This window comes from Pleurodeles waltl, chromosome 4_1, assembly GCF_031143425.1.
Source record: "Pleurodeles waltl isolate 20211129_DDA chromosome 4_1, aPleWal1.hap1.20221129, whole genome shotgun sequence".
In the NCBI taxonomy this organism is placed as follows: Eukaryota; Metazoa; Chordata; class Amphibia; order Caudata; family Salamandridae; genus Pleurodeles; species Pleurodeles waltl.
The window spans coordinates 460,083,931-460,105,868 of NC_090442.1; positions in this window are offsets into that span (position 1 = coordinate 460,083,931).

Below are 21,938 nucleotides of genomic sequence, written 5' to 3' on the forward strand. Positions count from 1 at the left end.
CAGACGCAGAACTCAGGGTCATGGTGGAGGAAATAGTTTGGGTAGAGCCCCAGCTCTTCGGGACACAGGTGCAGCACACCACCATTGCCAGGAAGATGGAGCTATGGCAAAGAATAGTGGACAGGGTGAACGCTGTGGGACAGCATCCACGAAATCGGGACGACATCAGGAAGCGGTGGAACGACCTACGGGGGAAGGTGCGTTCCATGGTATCCAGGCACAACATCGCAGTGCAGAAGACTGGCGGTGGACCCCCACCTCAACCCCCAGAATTTACAACATGGGAGGAACAGGTCTTGAACATCCTGCATCCTGAGGGCCTCGCAGGAGTATCTGGAGGAATGGACTGTGGTAAGTCTAATCTCAACTACTTCATCCCCTCCACCCACCAGCATGCCAACTCATACCCCCACTCTCCCCCCCACCCCCATCACACATCCTCCTTGCTAATGTCTCACCATCACAACCCACCCATCCCAACACCAAACCCTGCATGCCACCACAAACCATCGACACCCATCACCTAAGCATGCCCACTGCACATACCCATCTCCCCCACAAACCGCCGTCACAACAGCCCCCACAAAGGAATGCCAGCACTGGGGTACACGGGCACCCACCCATTGCACGCTATGGCACACACAGAAGCAATAACTATACTCTTATACCCCTGCAGGACCCGAACGCCACCACACCGCCCAGGAGGGTCCAGAAATGTCCATCCCACCCCGAGAAGAGGCCCCCAGTGATGACAGCAGCTCTGTCTCCCTGGACCCAGATGACCAGCCCGGCCCATCGGGGACCTCGGGACAGTCGGTTCCCCTCAGACAGCCACAGGCCACAGCAGACCTACCCCCCTCTGGGAACACCAGCACAGCACCCACCCAGCGGGCCCATGCCTCTGTCTCCAGGACACGTCAATCAGCGGTGTGTCCACCACTACAGGGCACCCAGGTTAACCCACCACCCCAACAACAACAGGGACCTGGGGGCAGTGGTAGTGGGCACACGGTCCAGAGGACAGAGGCCCAGGGAAACAGGGGAACTGGGAGGGCTGCTGTGCGACAGGGGGGGGACAGGCCCAGGGAACCCACTCTCCACAAGGCCCTCACCTCCATCATGGGAGCATACCACCACTCCCAGGAGACGATGGCGACGGTCCTGGCCAGGTTCCAGGAGATCCAGGTACTGCAGGAGGAACAGTTTATGGGGTTCAGGGAAGAACTGAGAAACATTAGTTCCGCAATGGGCACCATCGTTGTGGCTCTCAACCAGATTGTCACCACATTGCGGGACCATGTGGCACCACAAAGGGCCCCTGTCACTAGCATGGACCAGGAACAGGCTACCACCTCCGCCGTCGCTAGTGGACAGGAGGCCCGACACAAGAACAACCGGCCACCAGAACCCCACCCCCTGCAGAAGAAGAACCACCCCGCAAGCGGGGCCTGAGATCTAGGAAGAAGACAGAGTAGGATGCCAAGACCCCCGCCAGGAAAGGATACCCCCTGATGTCATCCCACTGTCCCACATTGTCACCCTGTCCAACCTTAAACTGCCCCTGCTCCACCTTCCACAGGCATATGGACAATGCACCTGTGAGACTGAGAATCTGGACTCTGCCATGGACATTCCTCCACCATCACCCATCACCGATTTTCAACCATGTCCCAAAATTGAGCACTTTAATAAACACACTTATTGCACACAAATAATCTGGAGTCTGCCTGTATTTTTGAAAATATGTATTAGACATAAACATGCCAAAATGACCAGTTACATTGTGATGACAACATACCACTGTCACACAGCTGTAGTCCATGGGGAAACAAAGCAGAGGTCACGCAGTGGGGCCCACATCTCTGAAATTGGAAGGGAAAGTCACAACTCTGTTAGCATACACTGGGTGAAAAGGACAGACAGTAAAGAGGCAGGAGACTGTAAGTAAATGTAAAATGCCGGTGTTGATTCTTACCTGTGTGTTATTGAAAATACTGCTGTATCACTGTGTCCCTGTTGTCTGTGTCGTCCTCTTCGTCTTCCTCCTCTTCACTCTCCGCAGGCTCCACAACTGCTACAACACCACCATCTGGACCATCCTCCTGCAGAAAAGGCACCTGGCGTCGCAAAGCCAGGTTGTGAAGCATACAGCAGGCCACGATGATCTGGCACACCTTCTTTGGTGAGTACATTAGGGATCCACCTGTCATATGCAGGCACCTAAACCTGGCCTTCAAGAGGCCGAAGGTCCGCTCGATCACCCTCCTAGTACGCCCATGTGCCTCATTGTACCGTTCCTCTGCCCTTGTCCTGGGATTCCTCACTGGGGTCAGTAACCACGACAGGTTGGGGTAACCTGAGTCACCAATTAGCCACACACGGTGTCTCTGTAGTTGTTCCATCACATAAGGGATGCTGCTATTTCGCATGATGTACGCGTCATGCACTGACCCAGGGAACTTGGCATTTACATGGGAGATGTACTGGTCAGCCAAACAGACCACCTGGACATTCATGGAATGATAACTTTTTCTGTTCCTGTACACCTGTTCACTTTCTCTGGGGGGTACCAAAGCCACATGTGTCCCATCAATGGCACCAATGATGTTGGGAATATGTCCAAGGGCATAGAAATCACCCTTCACTGTAGGCAAATCCCCCACCTCAGGGAAAACGATGTATCTCCGCATGTGTTTGAGCAGGGCAGGCAACACTCTGGACAACACCTTTGAAAACATAGGCTGAGACATCCCTGATGAAATGGCCACTGTTGTTTGAAATGAGCCACTTGCCAAAAAATGGAGTACTGACAGCACCTGCACTAGAGGGGGGATCCCTGTGGGTTGGCGGATGGGTGACATCAGGTCTGGCTCCAGCTGGGCACACAGTTCCTGTATAGTGGCTCGGTCAAGCCTGTATGTCAGAATGACATGTCGTTCCTCCATTGTCGACAGGTCCACCAGCGGTCTGTACACGGGAACATTCCTCCATCTCCTCGCAAGTCCCAGCGGACGGTGCCTAGGAAGGACAACAGCGAGCACAGAGTCAATCAACCCACAGGTACGTTCCCACAGCTTGTACAGTACACGATTCTCTATGCATTGACTGCTTGTATGAGTGTCAATGTAAGGCCTAGGCATGTGTGACGCAGTAGAAATTAAGCCATGTGGGCCCTTGAAATGGCGGCTGCCTGACCTGTGAAGTGCGACAATGGGATGTGAGGTCAATGCGCTGGCGTGGCACACCGTGGCGGTAGGCGGTCGAAGACCGCGGCGCAAAGCCGCATTGGTTAACATTGAACCCTATGGGTTTCAGGAGCCAATGACGAAGTGCGCCGGCGGTCGCGGTACGCACCGCCGCGGACGTGACCGCCATTTTCTATCTGCTTAATCACTCGAGACCTGATCATCCACAGGAGAGGACCTATACTGCAAGTGCTGCTGTGACCTCGGTCTGGAAGATACAATGGCTGCTGCAACTGGGGAAAGGGCCCCTGCCTTCACTTCTGAAGAATTGGAGAAACTCGTGGATGGGGTCCTCCCCCAGTATGCGCTACTCTACGGTCCTCCAGACCAACAGGTAAGTACACTGGGAGCATGCTTTGGGGGCAATGCCTGTGTTGAGTCGGGTGGATGAAAGATGGTGGGGAGGGGAGCGATTGAGGCATGCATCAAACGACGGATGAGAGCATGTGCCACATGGCAAGGGTGGGGATGGGGGGCCACTCACATCGAGCATGCAGAAAATTATGACAATGTTATTTCTCCCCTTGTACATGTGACATAGGTCAGCGCCCATCAGAAAATCGACATTTGGCGTGCCATCGCCAAGGACGTCCGGACCCTGGGGGTCCACAACAGACGGGGCACCCACTGCCGCAAGAGGTGGGAGGACATCCGCCGCGGGAGCAGGAAGACCGCGGAGGCTCTGCTGGGGATGGCCTCCCAACGTAGGAGGGGTGGCTCCCGTCAATTGACCCCCCTGATGTCCCGGATCCTGGCGGTGGCCTACCCCGATTTGGATGGGCGCGTGAGGACATCACAGCAGACACAAGGGGGTGAGTACAAGCACATTCTGCTGATTTAGCGCACATTGGAGGTGTCTGGGTGGGGGAGGAGGTCTGTGGGTATCCCTAGGCCAGGGCGATTTCCGTAGGCTAGGCCCCTCCGTTAGGCATGGCCCTGTGCCCCCGCCCCCCCCCCTCTGTAGGTTGCCTAGTACAGCTAATCATGGCCCTGTGTCACCTATGTGTGGGTTTGTCGTCCATAGGCTTGTATGCCATGTCCCACGGATTGAGTAGTGCACCCCAAGTGCGTGGCGTAGTGCAGGGGGCTTCTGTGTCTGTCCTCTCCGCCAACGGTGTCGCCAATGCATGCACTCAACATGTCTTTATTTCTCCCCCCCCCTTTTTTGTTGGTCTTCCTGTTCATGTGTGCATTAGCATCATCAGGCGGAGGAGAAGTGGCATCGGAGCACGAGGGAGCTGCATCTCACATGGCCCTGGAGGGCCATGCAACCGACTCGGAGTTCACCAGTGAGACGGAGGGCGAGGGGAGCTCCACAGCGGGAACACGTGGTGACACCAGCGACACAGACACTTCCTCGGAAGGGAGCTCCCTTGTGGTGGCGGCAAAATCCGTGCCCACCGCAACAACAGGTACACTCAGCGCACCAGCTCCGCCCTCCCAGCAGCCCCTCAGCGTTCGCCCTGTGCCCGCTCACCCAGGAAGGTGGGCATCTCCTTTGCCCCAGGCACCTCAGGCCCTGCCCCAGTTACCCCTGCTGCCCTCAGTGAGGAGGTCATTGACCTCCTCAGGATGCTCATTGTTGGGCAGTCTACCCTTTTGAATGCCATCCAGGGTGTAGAAAGGGAGGTGCACCGGAGTAATGCATACCTGGAGGGCATTCATTCGGGTCAGGCTGCCCATCAGCGATCGTTCAATGCTCTGGCCTCAGCACTGACGGCAGCCATTGTCCCTGTCTCCTGCCTCCCTCCTCCAACTTCCTCAACCCAGTCCCACTCCCCTGTTCCTCTGCCTATCCCAGACACACCTACAGGCCAGCCTGCACACACCTCAACACCCAAGGCAAGCTCATCCAGACATAAGCACCACACATCACACAAGCATTCACCCAAGCAACATCCACATGCAGACATGCCAACAGCCACTGCCTCCTCTGTGTCCCCCTCCTCCTCGTCTCCCTCCTCCCTCCCTGTGACGTCTCCACTCACACTTGCATGCACAACATCATCAGCCACTACGTCCATCACCAGCACACCCACTAGGACACTCCGCACACGTGCAGTCACCACCCCCACTGCCATTTACACGTCCCCTGTGTCCTCTCCCAGTGTGTCTGTCACCCCCTCTTCCAAACCACGCAAACGCAGGCAGCCACCCACCCAACACCCATCCACCTCACGACAGCCTCCAGCACAAGCACCTGCACCCAAGGACACCAGACCTGACTCACCTACAACCACATCCTCTTCCTCCACTCCCATACCCACTGCACCTACCCTTCCCACTGCTCCTAAAAAAGTTTTCCTGTCCAAAATTAACCTCTTTCCATCACCTGACCCACCCCCTCCATCTCTTAAGAGTCGAATCAGCACCTCAGCCACCACATCCCCTGGACCTACAAGGACAATAGTCCAGGGATTTTGGAGTCCACCACCTTTAAGGGCAGCTACTTCGGCTAGCAGTAAAGGGACAGCCAGCCCACCCCCTGGTAAAAAATCTAAGAAAGGCAAGGCCCGGCGCGAGAGGCCAGAGACAGCAGGCTCCAATGGCACTACCCTGGCACCGTCAGGAAGTGGGGTGCCACCTGTCACACCGACAAAGGGAGGAAAGGGCCACAGTGGAGCAGGGAAGGGTGGCAAGGGCAGCACGCCCGACAAGTCCGGCAGCAGGCGAGCTGCCCAGGAGGGCCCCACCAGCCCCATTCCAGGTGTGAAGGAGGACACCCACAGGCCCGGGACGGCAGCACAGGAGGGCCCCGCAAGCGAAAAGACAGATGTGCACGAAGGGCCCGGCAGCCACATGTCGGGTGGCGAGTGAACTCCATCTCATGGCCGGATCTGGTGCCCTGGAGACACATGTCAAAAACCACTGAACAGGGCCCTTCAAGACAAGCACCGCTGAACAAGGACCTTCAAGACAGGCACCGCTGAACAGGGCCCTTCAAGACAGGCACCGCTGAACAGGGCACCGCCGTGTCAAGCACCGCTGAACAGGGCCCTTCAAGTCAAGCACCGCTGAACAGGGCACCGCCGTGTCAAGAACCGCTGAACAGGGCCCTTCAAGACAAGCACCGCTGAACAGGGCCCTTCAAGACAGGCACCGCTGAACAGGGCACCGCCGTGTCAAGAACCGCTGAACAGGGCCCTTCAAGACAGGCACCGCTGAACAGGGCACCGCCGTGTCAAGAACCGCTGAACAGGGCCCTTCAAGACAGGCACCGCTGAACAGGGCACCGGCGTGTCAAGAACCGCTGAACAGGGTACCGCCGTGTCAAGAACCGCTGAACAGGGCCCTTCAAGACAGGCACCGCTGAACAGGGCACCGCCGTGTCAAGAACCGCTGAACAGGGCACCGCCGTGTCAAGAACCGCTGAACAGGGCCCTTGAAGACAGGCACCGCTGAACAGGGCACCACCGTGTCAAGAACCGCTGAACAGGGCCCTTCAAGACAGGTGCCGCTGAACAGGGCACCGCCGTGTCAAGAACCGCTGAACAGGGCCCTTCAAGACAAGCACCGCTGAACAGGGCCCTTCAAGACAGGCACCGCTGAACAGGGCACCGCCGTGTCAAGAACCGCTGAACAGGGCCCTTCAAGACAGGCACCGCTGAACAGGGCACCGCCGTGTCAAGAACCGCTGAACAGGGCCCTTCATCTCAAGCACCGCTCCGCTGGGCCCTTCATGTCAAGCACCGCTCCGCTGGGCCCTTCATCTCAAGCACCGCTCCGCTGGGCCCTTCATCTCAAGCACCGCTGGCCCATTGGCAGAAGGGGCAGGGCCGGATCTGTGTCGGGCAGGGCTGCACGAAGCACTCTGGGCACCATGCCTCCTCCAGAACCAGTGGAGTCTGTAATCCACTTGATAGACTGTGGCTTTGCACTCCCCAGGATGGTACAGTGGGCAATCCACCCACTGTAGAGACTTGTGAGTCTGTGGCTTTGCACTCCCCAGGATGGTACAGTGGGCAATCCACCCACTGTAGAGACTTGTGAGACTGTGGCTTTGCACTCCCCAGGATGGAACAGTAGCCATGGAGGCCCCTCGTGGATCTGGCGTCGTGGACTCATCTGGCTGAGGTGCCCCCCCTTTCCCTCCCCCTGAGGTGCCTGTAGTTTTGATATCTGATGCCCCTGCAGTGTTCTCTCCAATGGATTCGGGTCTCGTGTGTGGGCTTTGCCCATGTGTTTTGGCCCATTGGCCCACGTACAATGGCTGATACCCAATTTGGACACGACAATTTACATATGTATATATAGTTATAGTTGTTTGTTATATTTATTTACTTAGCCGTACAATATACTTCAATTTTCATGATCATTTTATTTTGTCTTTGCATTCTTCCAGGAGGTTTGGGGGGTGTCACTCTGAGTTGTTGCTCTGCATTGATGTGTATGTAGTTGTGGGTGAGGGTGAGGGTGGGTGTGTCGCGTATGTGTGTGCCCGTAATCTTTTCTCCTCCCCCCTCCCCTGTGTCGTAGGTGCAGTACTCACCGTTGTCTCCTGCGGCGACGTTCGTGCTCCTGGTAGAGGAGCAGGTAGACAATAGCTGGTAGGATGTGTAATTCGGGTTCCATGCTGTCCAGATTCCTCGTGGAGTGTGTAGAGGTGAGCGTTTTCCGTTCGTACTGTCTGTTTCCGCCGTGTTTTTATCGCTACCGCCCCGGAAAAGGTGGCGGATTGGTGGGTTGTGATAGGGTGGGCGGTACATTGTCTCCCGCCTGTCTGTTGGCGGTGACCGCCGCGCTGTTTGTTTGTCCCGCCGTGGCGGTCGGAGTGTTAAAGTGGCGGTCTCTGTTGGCGGTTCCCGCCAGGGTCAGAATTAAATTTTTTTTACCGCCTGCCTGTTGGCGGGTTGGCCGCCGCTTTAACACCGACCGCCAGGGTTGGAATGACCCCCATAGTTACCTTAAGGCACAAGTTATAGTTTCTTGAGATAAGCATAACTATAATTGTTGTATTTCTATGGTTTTGTGTGTTTAAAATTTGAACTTAACTATAACATCCCTGTAACATTTGGTATTTTTATGGAATTTCCAAGGTATTTTTAATTCTATTTCCTAGCTATAATGTCCATGTAATTTATTATTTTTTTTAAGCATATTTCTATTTTTTTTTTAACGTTAAGTAATATTTTATCACCTTACATTAATCCAACCCTCGCTGCTCATGGCCTTTGGCCTCACGCAGCAGGGTTTGGCCTCAGCCAACCTCCTGCAGGTTCCCAACCCCATGCCATGCATGGCCTTTGGCCGTTCACAGCAGGGGTTGGCTGTAGGGCCTGGCACCCAATCCCGCACCACGTGTGGCGTTTGTCCATGCACTGTGGGGGTTGGTTGAAAGGCCTGCAGTCAATCTCCTACAGGCACCCACCCCTATGTCTCGCACAGCCTTAAGCCATCTGAGTCGGGGGCAGCCGCAGGGCCTGACCTGCGACCAGTCCCTGTGGCCCACCTCCCATATGTAGGCAACCAAGGAGGGGGGCACACAGCCAGTTACAGTCCCAGTGACCCTATCCCCCAGGGGCACCCAATTACTAAAAGGATAGAGGGCTGCCCCTCTCCCTGGGCTGATTTTGGCCTCAGGGACCCTATACCCCACAGCGTGGCCAATCAGTGAAAGGGGATAAGAGGCAGTGTAGCCCCCTCCATGGGCTGATTTTGGCCCCCGGGACTCCATCCTCCGGGGTCCGGTCAATTGGAGGGGGCTACATGGCCCCCTCCCTGGGCCGATGTTTGCTCTGGGGACCCTATCCCCTGGGGTCTGGACAATTATTAAAAGAGGAGGGGGCCACGTGGCCCCTCGCCCTGGGCCAATATTGGCCCTAGGGACTCCACCACCCCGACCAGGCCAATTATTAAAAGGAGGAGGAGGAAGATACCAGAACTCGTGCCGTTAAGTAACTTTAGGCCATGAGTTATAGTTTCTTAAAATAAGTATAGCCATAAGTATATCTAAAACTGCTGAATTTCTATGGTTTTGTATGGATATAATGTCAACCTAACTATAATGTCCCTGCAACCTTTGGGCCCAGATTTATGTTAAAGTGGCGCAGCGTGGTGCTGCGCCAAAAATAGCAGCACCACACTGCGCCACTTTAGAAATGCAGAGGTGCGCCATATATAGAGGAATACGACACGCCCCTGAGTTTCCCCCTGCCCTGGCACTGAATTAAGCTGCCTAGCGCCAACACAGGCATCCTTGCAACATAGTGCAAGGATGTCTGACTTGAGGGGATAGATTGTTTATGTGCGGAAAATAGTCCTTTCCTGCATGTAAACAGTCTATAATGGCGATTTGGCACTTCTGTGTCAAATGCAGCACACATAGATGTACCAAAGCATCATTCTGAATGATTGTTTATGTGCAGGAAGGTGTCCCTTCCTGCACGTACAAAATCATCCATGGCATTTTGCTTCAAAATCCGCCCACACCTCGCTGCCTGGCTGTACTGCAGCGCTGAGAACACCGGGCACGTGGAAACTGAAGCATCACTGTCTCAGCCAATGAAAGCACTACTCCCATGCTGTTTATAATAGCACCCCCCCCAACATGTGGCTTACATCCACACCACTCCAAACAGGCAGTGCCCACACATCATGCTCACAGTGTACTCACCTGTTTGTTTGGAGGACCGTAGAGTAAAGTGTACTGGGGGAGGACCCCATCCACCAGTTTCTCCAACTCCTCCACAGTGAAGGCAGGGGCCCTTTCCCCAGACACATGAGCCATGGTCGGTTCCAGACACAGGTCACAGCAGCACTTGCAGTGTAGGTCCTCTCCTGTTGATGGTCAGGTAGCAAGTGAGTGAATAGCTAGAAAATGGCAGTGACGTCCGCGGCGGTGCTTACCGTCACCGCCGGCGTACATTGCCATTGGCTCATGGGACCCATAGGGCCCAATGATAACCAATGCGGAGTTGCGAGACGGTCATCGACCACATACCGCGACGCAGCACAACGCCAGCGCAGTTACCTCATTTCCCCTTGTCCCTCCTCACAAGTCAGGCAGCTGCCATTTCAGGGGGGCACATGGCATGGCACCTAACTGCTTCACAACACATATCGGCACATATTCTGACTCTCGAATTCACACACTGCTTCTGTGACATTAATTCAAAAACAGTTGTGCTATCTATGTGGTAAATGATCTTCTGCTCACCGTTCTCCTCCATAGGCTACAACCGCTGAGGCAGATGATGAGATGGCGGCATCCTCTGTTGTACAGACCCCTGGTGGACCTGTTGACAATGGAGGACAGGCACATTATCATCACATACAGACTTGTGCCACAATCCAAGAACTGTGTGCCCAATTGGAGCCAGACCTGATGTTAGCTATCTGCCGGCCCATAGGAATACCCCCTCTTGTGCAGGTCCTGTCAGTACTCCATTTCCTGGCAAGTGGTTTCTTTCAAACAACAGTGGCATGGCATCAGGGATGTCTCAGACAATGTTCTCAAACGTGTTGACCAGAGTGTTGTCTGCCCTGCTGAAACACATGCGCAGCTACATCGTCTTCCTCCAGGTGGAGGATTTGGCCACAGTGAAAGCTAACTTCTATGCCCTGGGACATATCCCCAACATCATTGGTGCCATTGATGGTACACATGTGGCATTTGTCCCCCCGCAGAAATGAACAGGTCTACACGACTGCAAAAAGGTATAATTCTATGAATGTGCAAATGGTGTGTTTGGCAGAACAGTACATCTCCCATGTGAATGCCAAGTATCCAGGCTCAGTGCATGACACCTATGTCTTGAGGAATAGCAGCATCCCTTATGTGATGGGGCAACTCCAGAGGCACCGGGTGTGGCTATTAGGTGAGGCCAAGGTCCCCACACAGTATAAGTTGGGGTCTGAGTATGGGGTTGTCCCTAAGGGTTAATGTGTGTCTAACAGTTGTCCCTCGATATTTACAGGTGACTCTGGTTACCCCAACCTGTCATGGCTACTGACCCCAGTGAGGAATCCCAGGACAAGGGCAGGGGAACGTTACAATGAGGCACATGGGCGAACAAGGAGGATTATTGAGAGGACCTTCGGCCTCCTGAAGGCCAGGTGCTTCCATCTGACAGGTGGATCCCTGTACTACTCACCAAAGAAGGTGTGCTAGATCATCGTGGCATGATGTATATTGCACACCCTGGCCTTGAGATGGCAGGTGCCTTTTCTGCTGGAGGATGAGCCTGGTGATGGTCTTGTGGCAGCGGTGGAGCCTGTGGACAGTGAGGAAGAGGAGGCAGATGAAGAAGATGTGGACAACAGAACAAACATTATACAGCAGTACTTCCAGTGACACACAGGTAAGAGACTGTAACTCCTCTTCTCATTTCAGTATATCTTTGGACATTGTACATGGCAGCCTCTTACCCTCTGTCTATGTATATCTTTGAACATTGTACATGGCAGCCTCTTACCCTCTGTCTATGGCCACTGACTGTGCCATTTGGATTCCCTTTTTTCAGATCTGTGTACCCCATTCTGGCTCCTGCTATATGTACTGCTGCCCACCAACTTTCACACATTGGTATAATTCAGTGAACATAGATGTTGCAATGCTTTGAGAATGTTGTAAGAATACATCTTTCCAATCATTACAATAACTCCAGTATGATTTTTATTTCAATGGTATTTATTTGTTGTGCTACATAGTATGGGGCTAAGTGCAAGGGGCTGGGGTGATGGTGGAGGAAGGTCCAGGGTAGAGTCCAGTCTCTTGTTAATGGGGCATGGGAAGGGGAGTAAAGGCAGTTCAAGGTGGACAGGGTGACAGAGTGGGACAGAAGGGTGACAATAAGGAGAGTCCTATTTCCTGGCGGGGTCTTGGCAAGGTTCTCTGTCTTCTGCCTGGACCGCAGGGACCGTTTGTGGGGTGGTTCTCCTTCTGCAGGGGGTGGGGTGCTGGTGGCCTGTTGGTCCTGTGTCAGGGTCTCCTTTCCACTAGTGCCGGGGGAGGTGGAAGGCTGTTCCTCGGTTTGGCTAGTGTGAGGGGCCCTTTGTTGTCCCACTGCCTCCCTCATGGTCTCGCCCATGTCAGCCAGCACCCCTGCTATGGTGACCAGGATGGTGTAGATTTTTGTGAGGTCCTCCCTGATCCCCAGGTACTGTCCCTCCTGCAGTCGCTGGTGTAGTGCTTTTTCTCTTGTCTAGTTTCTAAGCACTAACATAACACACTAGAAATGCACTTGTGAGGTCAAAGAAGACTTTTATTGTTATTTTATTCTTCCCCAACCACAATGTTTATGAATGAATGACGAATAAGTAGCTTTCAAGTCCGCGTTAATCAAACAAAATATATCAGTTTGCAATATACACAGCAGGTTATATTTATAAGATATTGAATGCAAAGCAAAACAAATACTTCACCGTGTAGGAACTATTTACAGCTACATCTTTCTAAGGTCTGCAAGCTGATGACCCCTGTCAGCCGCGAGAAAGAGTTTCATCTACCCACACGGGATGCTGGCAGCTGGCGCCAAGCTCCAGCACGAGGTCCGGCAGATTCGAATCTGACTCTCTGCAGCCTGTTACATTCGTTACAAAGGTGTGCCCCCTCCTCTCAGACCTGGGAAACTGAGCAAGCCTTTTGGAGACTGGCCAGGTCTCCAAGACTACTCCTGTTCCCAAGCTCAAGCGAAGGAAAAACAACACCCATGTACTCTCTCTTATCATGTCTAGTCTACTGTGAGAAAAACATCTTGGTTCATCTGGTGCAAAAACACAGCTTGGAAAAATACAGCTTGGATTCTCAACTGCAATGTCTAACTCCACGTTAAAGGCAATGGGCAGCTAACCTAAATATCAAATGCAATGTCATGTTAAAGGCAATAGGCAGCTAACCTAAATATCAAATGCAATGTCTAGTGTCATGTCAAAGCCAATAGGCATCTAAGCTGAATACAAAATGCAATGTCTTATATCATGTCAAAGCCCATAGGCAGCTGAGCTGAATACAAAATGCAATGTATAATATCATGTCAAAGCCAATAGGCAGCTGAGCTGAATATGAAATGCAATGTATAATATCATGTCAAAGCCAATAGGCAGCGGAGCTGAATACAAAGTGTAACATATGATATCATGTCAAAGCCAATAGGCAGCGGAGCTGAATAATATATGATATCATGTCAAAGCCAATAGGCAGAATATCTAGTAGCATGTCAAAGTCAATAGGCAGCTAAACTGAATACATCATGTCAAAGTCAATAGGCATGCAATGTCAAAGCCAATAGGCGGCTAGACTGGATACAGCATGTCAAAGCCAATAGGCAGAATACAGAATGTAATGGCTAATGCAATGTCAAAGCCCATAGGCGGCTAAACTGAACAAAACATACCATGTGCTACTGGTGAACATTGAGCAACTAATATGCGCAGTGGTGAAACACAAAGTCATTGGTCAAAACAAACTCCATCAAATAGCAGTACAGCTGGATCTCCTGTAACTTGGCCAGTACCCTGCCCATGGTCTCCTGGGAATGGTGGTATGCTACCATGATGTTGGAGAGTGCCTCGTGGAGGGTCGGTTCCCTGGGCCTGTCCTCCCCCTGTCGCACAGCAGTCCTCCCAGCTTTCCTCTGGTCCTGTGCCTCTGTCGCCTGAACCTGTGCCCACTGCCACTGACCCCAGGTCCCTGATCATCCTGTGTTAGTGGGGTTGCCTGGGGTCCATGTAGTTGTGGACACACTGCTGATTGACGTGTCCGGGCGACAAAGGTATGGGCCCGCTGGGTGGGTGCTGTGGTGGTGTTTCCTGAGGGGGGAGGCTCTGTGGTGGGTTGGGACTGTGGCAGGGAAACCGACTGTCCAGAGGTCCCTGATGGGCCAGGTTGGTCATCGTGATTCAGGCGTGCAGAGCTGCTGTCATCACTGTGGGCCTCTTCTGGGGGGACTGGTTGTTGGTGGCACCTCCTGTCCGGTGACATTGGGTAGGGGTCCTGTTGGGATGCAAATATGTTGTTATTGTATCTGTGCGTGCCATCTTGTGCAATGGGTGTGTTCCCCTGTATAATTGTGCCTTCCCTGTCACCTTGGCCTTGTGTGAGTACTGATTGTGTGGGCTGGGTGAGTCTCTCTACTGGGCATGCTGTGGTGATGGGTGTCCATGCAGGGCTGTGATGGGTGTCCATGCAATGTTGTTGCATGCAGGGCTTGGTATTGGAATGGGTTGGGTTGTGATGGTGGGGTATGTGAGGTGTTGGAGTGATGGGAGTGAGGGTACAGGTGGGGGTATGTGATGGCATGCAGGTAGGGTGGGGGATATAATGGTAAGGATTTGACTTACCAGAGTCCAGTCCTCCTGCTACTCCTGCGAGGCCCTCAGGATACATGATCGCCAAGACTTGCTCCTCCCATTTTGTTAGTTGTGTGGAGGGGTCCCCCGCCAGTCCTCTGTACAGCAATCTGGTGTCTTGAAACCATGGAACGCACCTTGGTGGAGAAGTGCGGCACAATGGTTAGAGCGGCAGACCCTGAAGCAGAGATCTGGCTCAAGACCAGGGTTCAAGTCCTGCTTCGGCAGATCTTGGGCTCAATTCCCTTGGACCAGATAATTCTCGCCTCGGTGCCTAATCTAATTAATGGGTCCCACTCTGCAACTCTGGGCAATAGCTTGCTTAATCTCCACAACGGCCCCACCAGCGCTTGGATGCCTGGCTTCACCCTGGGGGTGCCCAGGAGTGGGCACCTCACAGGGAAAAGCCAGGAAGGGTTCCATAGCGGTATGAGTACAGCGCCTTGAGACCCTAACGGGTGAGTAGTGCGCTATACAAGTGCAAAGTTTACAGTTTTACCTTCCCCGTAGGTCATTCCACCTCTTCCTGATGTCATCCCTGGTTCTTGGATGCTGTCCCACGGTGTTGACCCTGTCCACGATTCTGCGCCATAGCTCCATCTTCCTAGCAATGGACGTCTGCTGCACCTGTGATCCGAATAGCTGTGGCTCTATCCGGATGATTTCCTCCACCATGACCCTTAGCTCCTCCTCAGAAAACCTGGGGTGTCTTTGGGGTGCCATGGATGTGGTGTGAGTGATATGTGTGAGGTGATGTGTGGGGTGATGTGTTGGGGTGTATACTGTGATGTGCGTGGATGGTGTATGAGTGATGGTGTTCTGTGCCTCTGATTGAGTGTGTGCTCTTTGCTTGTCTCTCTGTGCTTAGTCCCTTTTTTTTCGTTGTAAGGGGTTGTGGGTGGTGTGGGTGTGTGTTTTATAGTGGTGTGAGTGTGTGGGTGTGGTGTGTGTATGTGTGTCAGGTGTGTGTATTTTGAATTGTCCAAGGTGGTGGTGTTTTGTAAGTGTGTCTGTATTTTGAGTGCAGCGGTGTGTACTGCCAATGGTTTACCGCGGTTGAAAGACTGCCGTGTGGATTTGTGGGTCGTGATACTGTGGGCATATTCCTGTTGGCGTGACGGTGTGGCTTTTGCTATCGCCATTTTATCACTGACCTTTGGTGTGGCTGACTTGTGTGGGTGTCTGTATTGTGGCGGTATTCTCTGTGTGGGTCATAATACCCGTGGTGGATTACCGCAGCGGGCACGGTATCTTGCCGGCCGTCTGCACAGTGGTAAGAGGAATTTACCGCCAGGGTTGTAATGAGGGCCATGGTCTTCAGGGCTTTTGTCCATGTGGACACCGGAAGGCATGCAGGAATAGTACTATGCATAAAGAATTCTTAACATGTAGACAAGGCCATATGAAAAAGATTGTCCAGTTCCTCACATGTAGTACCCCTTCCACAGTGTACATTCTTGACTGCCCATGTCACTTAAGATATGTAGGGAGCAATATTCACATGGTGCAAAAGAGGGGAAAGGAATCTATGAGAGCCATCAATAACAAACACCCCCATTACCAAGTAGCAAGACAGTTTCTTGAAAGACTTTAGTCTGATAGATTGTTTCTTTCCTATTATGCTATTGATCATATCCTATGCAACCACAGAGGGGGAGATAGATTGATGAGACTAAGAAAGAAGGAATCCAAGTACATATTGGACCTTGAAACTAAAACTCCAGGGGGACTCAATATCGATGAAGAATTAGGTGTTCAACTAGTTGAAGGTTGACAGCTTGATGAACTGCTCTGTTGCCCCCACCCCATGACTCCTTTCTCCAAATCAGTCTTGACTCTGTTCCCCACGGGTACAGTCCAGCCAAAACTTGGCTGGGTCCAAACTGGGGTGGCATGGTGAGTAAAAGTACGATGGATTATACTGAGATCTGTGACTGGGGGTGAGTGTTTGCATTGTTCAGCACTCCGTCCATCATACTTTTGTGTTGCTAAAGTTGCCCTCAGTGTGAAGGGTATGCCCAGACATGGGTTCCGTGCTCACTGCGCCACTGGATTCAAGCTTGCCAGGCTGATGAAGGGTGAGACCCTGAAACCAGTCCCAGGATGCTTGTTTCTGGTCCAGGGATGACCTGCCTTGGCAGTTTGGGCTCGACTGTTCCCACAAGGAACAGGATCAAGACTGATTTGCATGTGGCTGGGTCCAAACTGGGGTGGCATAGTGAGCAAATGAACAATGGACTAAACCCATATCTGTGACTGGGGTTGAGTGTTTGCATTGATTAGCACTCTGTCCACCATCCTTTTGTGTTATTAAAGTTGCCCTAACTGGAAAGGGTATGCCCAGATGTGTGTCCCGTGCTCACTGTGCCACTGGATTGAAGCTAGCTTGGCTGATGAAGGGTGTTATCTTGAACCTGGTCCTGGGATGCTTGTTTCCGGTCCAGGGAGGACCTGACTTGGCAGTTTGGGCTGGACTGTTGCCATGAGGAACAGGATCAAGACTGATTTGCATGTGGCTGGGTCCACCTGGGGTGGCATGGTGAGCAAAAGAACAATGGATTAAACCCACATCTGTGACTAGGGGTGAGTGTTTGCATTGCTCAGCACTCCGTCCATCATCCTTTTGTGTATCTAATCAGACTGACCATGGATGTAGCACTCGGGGTAATGCCTCATCAACGAGCAATGAGGCAGCCCCAGATGCGACACAATCCATAAAGCATGAACCACACCCACCTCTAGCCAATTCCATTGAAACCAAGCAACTAAAGAGGGAGAAACGCAGGTATGAGGGAACCACTGAGATAAGGAATGTTCATCCTCAACATCAACTTCGAGGAGGCTCAACCCCCGAAGCTAAGTGGCAGGACAACTCTGCCCAGAGAAACTGCCCTTCCGGGCTGAGGTCATCCGGTAATTTACAAGAGGTGATAGAAACACAAGGTAACTTTCTCCAGAGAGCGTCACAATTGTTTAGCCCTCACACTGATGGGGTGCCACATGCCCAGGAGCCTGAACGGCCGTCTCCGAAGTATGCTGTGAGGCAGACATCCCCTGCCAGTCTTCAGATAGCATCTTCACTTTTAGTCAGGAGGATGACTAGATCTGGCCCCAATGGAACCACTCCAAATCACCTTTCAGACAATCACTACACTCTGTTTTCTCCTTTTGATGAGGAGGAAAATTCCAGTACAAAAGAGAGTCACACTAAGTACAATCTAGGGGAGGGACAGTGCTGTACCATCCTATTCCACCCAGTATATCGATTACTTGGAAACATGGACATTCTCATTCGAGGAAACATATTAAAACTCCCAGGGCAGATTGCAGGCCTAACTAAGATCACCGCAGAAATGATTGAATCAGTGGAATTCATAGATTGTGAGCCAGGGAAAGTTAACAAAATGACCAAAGTCATCTGGCAGTCTGCTATTCTGGCTGAGGCAGTTCTCAAGGAAGGGCAGTCTCACTCGGTCCTAAAGGGCGCAAGGGGTCTCTCCCTGGGTGTAAAGCCCCCAATGCCACAGGGAGTGTTTGGCTCACACATCATGTACTCAAACAGAAGGACAGCAATGAGAGAGATGACTGGCTGTGGATAGCCCGAATTCTCAACCAGAAGCAAGAAATAAATTGAATCTCCAGCCCAGAGGGCAAAGAGGCTCATGAGTGTCACTATTTAAGGCTTTGCTCTTGGAATATCCACAGTCTAAAGGACAAGCTGGAAGACCCTGAAACAAAACCACCAGGGCTTTCCGGTTATCACTCTACGAGAAATTTGGGCCTTGGAACCCATTATCATTCTCGGGCTACTCCCATGCCTTCCTACCTGCTGCTAAGGAAGAAAATTTGGCCATGGGAAAGGTAGCCTGGAGGTATATCTGTCAACCATCCTAAATGCCAGCTGTAAGGTGCTCTCCACCGATGCCGATACATTTCTCACAGGGTTCCTAACTTTTCTGCACAGAAGGAGAGTGCAGGGGTTAATTTTAGTTAACATTTATATGCTTTTGAGACAGAAAAACCAGGAGGTGATGTCCAAAACTTGATGATCATATCACTCAACTGCCATGCTCTTAACCGTTCCTCCCACTAATAGTTCCGGGGACTTCAATATGAATCTATTAGAAGGGTCTGAAACCAATTAGGTCATTGAAGCTCAGAAACATCAGTGGCCTATCCCGGAACAATCACTGATAAAGTCAGAAAAAAGAAGCAAAATAAAAATAGCTTTACTGGGCTCACTAGAGCACCTAGGATTCACAGCTCTAAATGGCCAGTTCAGTGAAGATACCCCACCTTCCTTATCATTTCATGCCACAAACGGCAACTCACTAATTGAATTTACCTAGGTCTCCTTATCACTTATGAAAATGGTACTTTCCTTTAAACTGGGTCTAAGGTCTGAAAGTGATCATTTACTGCAGGAAGTGGTCTTCACCCTTAGTCCAGGAGTAAATAAGGGCAATGCTGAACCTGCTGGCCCTGAATACCTGTGCCAGCTAAAAAGAATCAAATGGACATCCACCTCTTTAGGCTCTTTGGCCCAGGAAGTAAACAAGCATTTAAAAGCCCCCCTAAGAACAGAAACGTCAGTCAAAGATAAATGGGAGGCATTTATTCATTCATACACCCAGCAATTTGCCAGAATTGTTGAATCTATTAGGAGCACAATCCCGCTTGCTATAAAGAAGTCACACACTTGGCAAAGTCTAAAACAGTTAAAGAGGAATGTTAATCAAGGACTTCGGCTAGTCCGTCGGTTTCCCGAACAAGAATGTAATCTCACCAACCTGAGACAAGTGAAACGAAAGCTGAAACAGACTGTATGGGGAATCAGGAGGCAGCACACAAAGAAATTCTGGGCCAATCAATCACTCAGTCAAGGAATTTGTAAAGCACACTGCTCACCCGTGAGGGTCTCAAGGCGCTGGGGTGGGGGGAGGTGCTGGAAACTTATCTGGGACATTAAACATCAAAATGCTAGTAAATTCTGTAACATGGTAAATGCCCAAAGAATCCACAAGGCCCCGAATTGGATTCAAACATCTCGGAGGCGGATTGTGCGTCTTTCTTGAAAGTTAATTTTCACCAAAACAAATGTGAAGCAGATCATGTTCCCCCCAGAGAACCAGGTCGGCCCACCCAGACTGACAACTCAGATTCTCGGAATGGCAGTAGTGCAGGCAGCGAACTTGATGTCACCTGGGTAGGAATCCAATGACTAATAGCTAGAGGGAGAAAGACGGGAGTCCCCAGTTCAAATGGGTCACTCAGTCCATCTATAAATTAGACCCGCCTAAGTGGACTGAAGTCATGACTCCTGTCTTCAATCTCACCTTGGCTGGCGAATCAATCCCGGAATCCTGGAGGGGATCCATAATCTCTCCAATACACAAAGGCTGGGATAAATCAGACCCAAGAAACTATTGACTGATCACTCTTATTGACAAATATATTTTGCTGGGGTTCTCCTCGAACATCTGATTGACTGGGCTGGTCAAGAATCAATAATTCCCCCAAAACAAACTGGGTTTACTAGCAATTCAGGCACTGATACCAAAATTACGACTCTATCTGATACTCAATTCTTCAGTGGCTGCAAATCTTCCACTATACCTCTGCTTTATCGACTTCAAAGCAGCGCTTGACAGCATCAATCGAAGTAGGCTCTGGGGAAACTCAGCCAATAGCTGGCAAATTCCACTACAACTTTTGAAAGCCATTGAGAACCTGTACACTGGTACGTGGGTCAGGATCAAACTGGGCAATGGATCAAACCTATACAGGAGGATCCAAATGACCAGAGGCCTAAAACAGGGTTGAGTTTTGGCCCCCACTTTATTCAACCTCTTTATGGCTGATTTCTCAACAGCACTTTCTTCCATCAACTCCCACGCTCCACAACTGGGGATGAAGCAACTGTCAAACCTCCTATCTGCAGATGACTTCGTACTACTCAGTAGAACTAGGGTAGATATGAGACATCTCCTGAAAGTCACACAAGATAACTCTCTCAAGAATGGGCTGCAAATTAATCATAAAAATACCAAAATCATGATCCTAGGTAAGAGATCCCTGAGGAGGTCGCTACCTGGGTATTAAGTGGGAGCAAGCTTGAAGAAACAGTTACTTATAAATACCTGGGTCTTCTGTTTGACTGTCATGGCTCCTTTAATAAACACAAAGAAGAAATAAGACAGTAAGGGGCTGCTCTCTCCATGGGGCTTCGGACATTGTCTACAAAATGTAATAAATATATGCTCAGTTCACTGTTAGAAGTAGCCAGAGCTAAGGTGATTCCTATGTTAGTCTATGGAAGCGTTGCACTTCGTGGCAGAGACTCCAAGGTCCTGGATGATACCATATCGAGCATATACAGGCAAATGTTCAAGCTTCCAAGTTACACATTGCTGTCACAGATAAGGCTGGAGTTTGGCTTACCCAAAAAGTCTCTTGTAAGGTGTGCAGCCTCTATCAACTCTTTTCACAAAATGAGAAGTGTGGCCAGAAACACGGTAACCTACAATATAGGGGAGGAAATAGCAATGACGCCCTGCTCGTCAGCATGAAAATATCTTTACACCTCAATAAAGCAGCTTCACATCAGGAGTTTATGGTAATCGAAGCTCAATCACAAGCTATTTAAATCTTTAACCAAAAAAGCAACAAAACATCTGTCGCTAATTGAAGATAAGACAACCTTCGAGAAAAGGCTCCATGCCTGGCTAGTTTTAAACGCGAACCTAGCCCCTCAGCCATACCTGGGAGAAGTCCTAACATACAGCATTAAGAGGAAGTACTTGTTTCACTATCTGGGGTCCTTCCAGTGGGCAAACATGAGAGCCCATGGCACAGGCCTGTAAAAGATGAGCCCTGCTGGCTCTGTTGACTAGGACCCACAACTGTGCCCCACATGTTTTGCCTATGCAACCGGACCCTGAGGGATCGCAGTAGGCTTCTGCACCCGCTATGGGTACATCTGGGGGTCCGCACGTGCAGACATGCGGCCGTAAGTTGCCTCAACTCTGTCAATCAAAAACTGATCGCCAAACGGTGAGATCCTTGGAGGGAGTGGAGTGTGCCCTGACTGGTACAACCACTCAAGACGTAAGCCTCTGCTCCCTGCCATGGTCGTATAAAAACAACACCACAGAACTAAATGGCACTTGCACTTTATTGGCAAATATGCACTTTAGGACTTTAGGTGTTTGACCGATGGTGTTTTTATTTTTTAACTTGTACGGCAGTGACGGCCTTCCAGTACCACTAACTGAGCACCTAATAAAATTATTCATATATAAATATATATATATATGTATATATATATATATTGGCAAACTTATTTTGCCAATAAGTTTGGCGCCCCTTAACGAATCTTCACAAAATTTTCAAAATGTATACTTC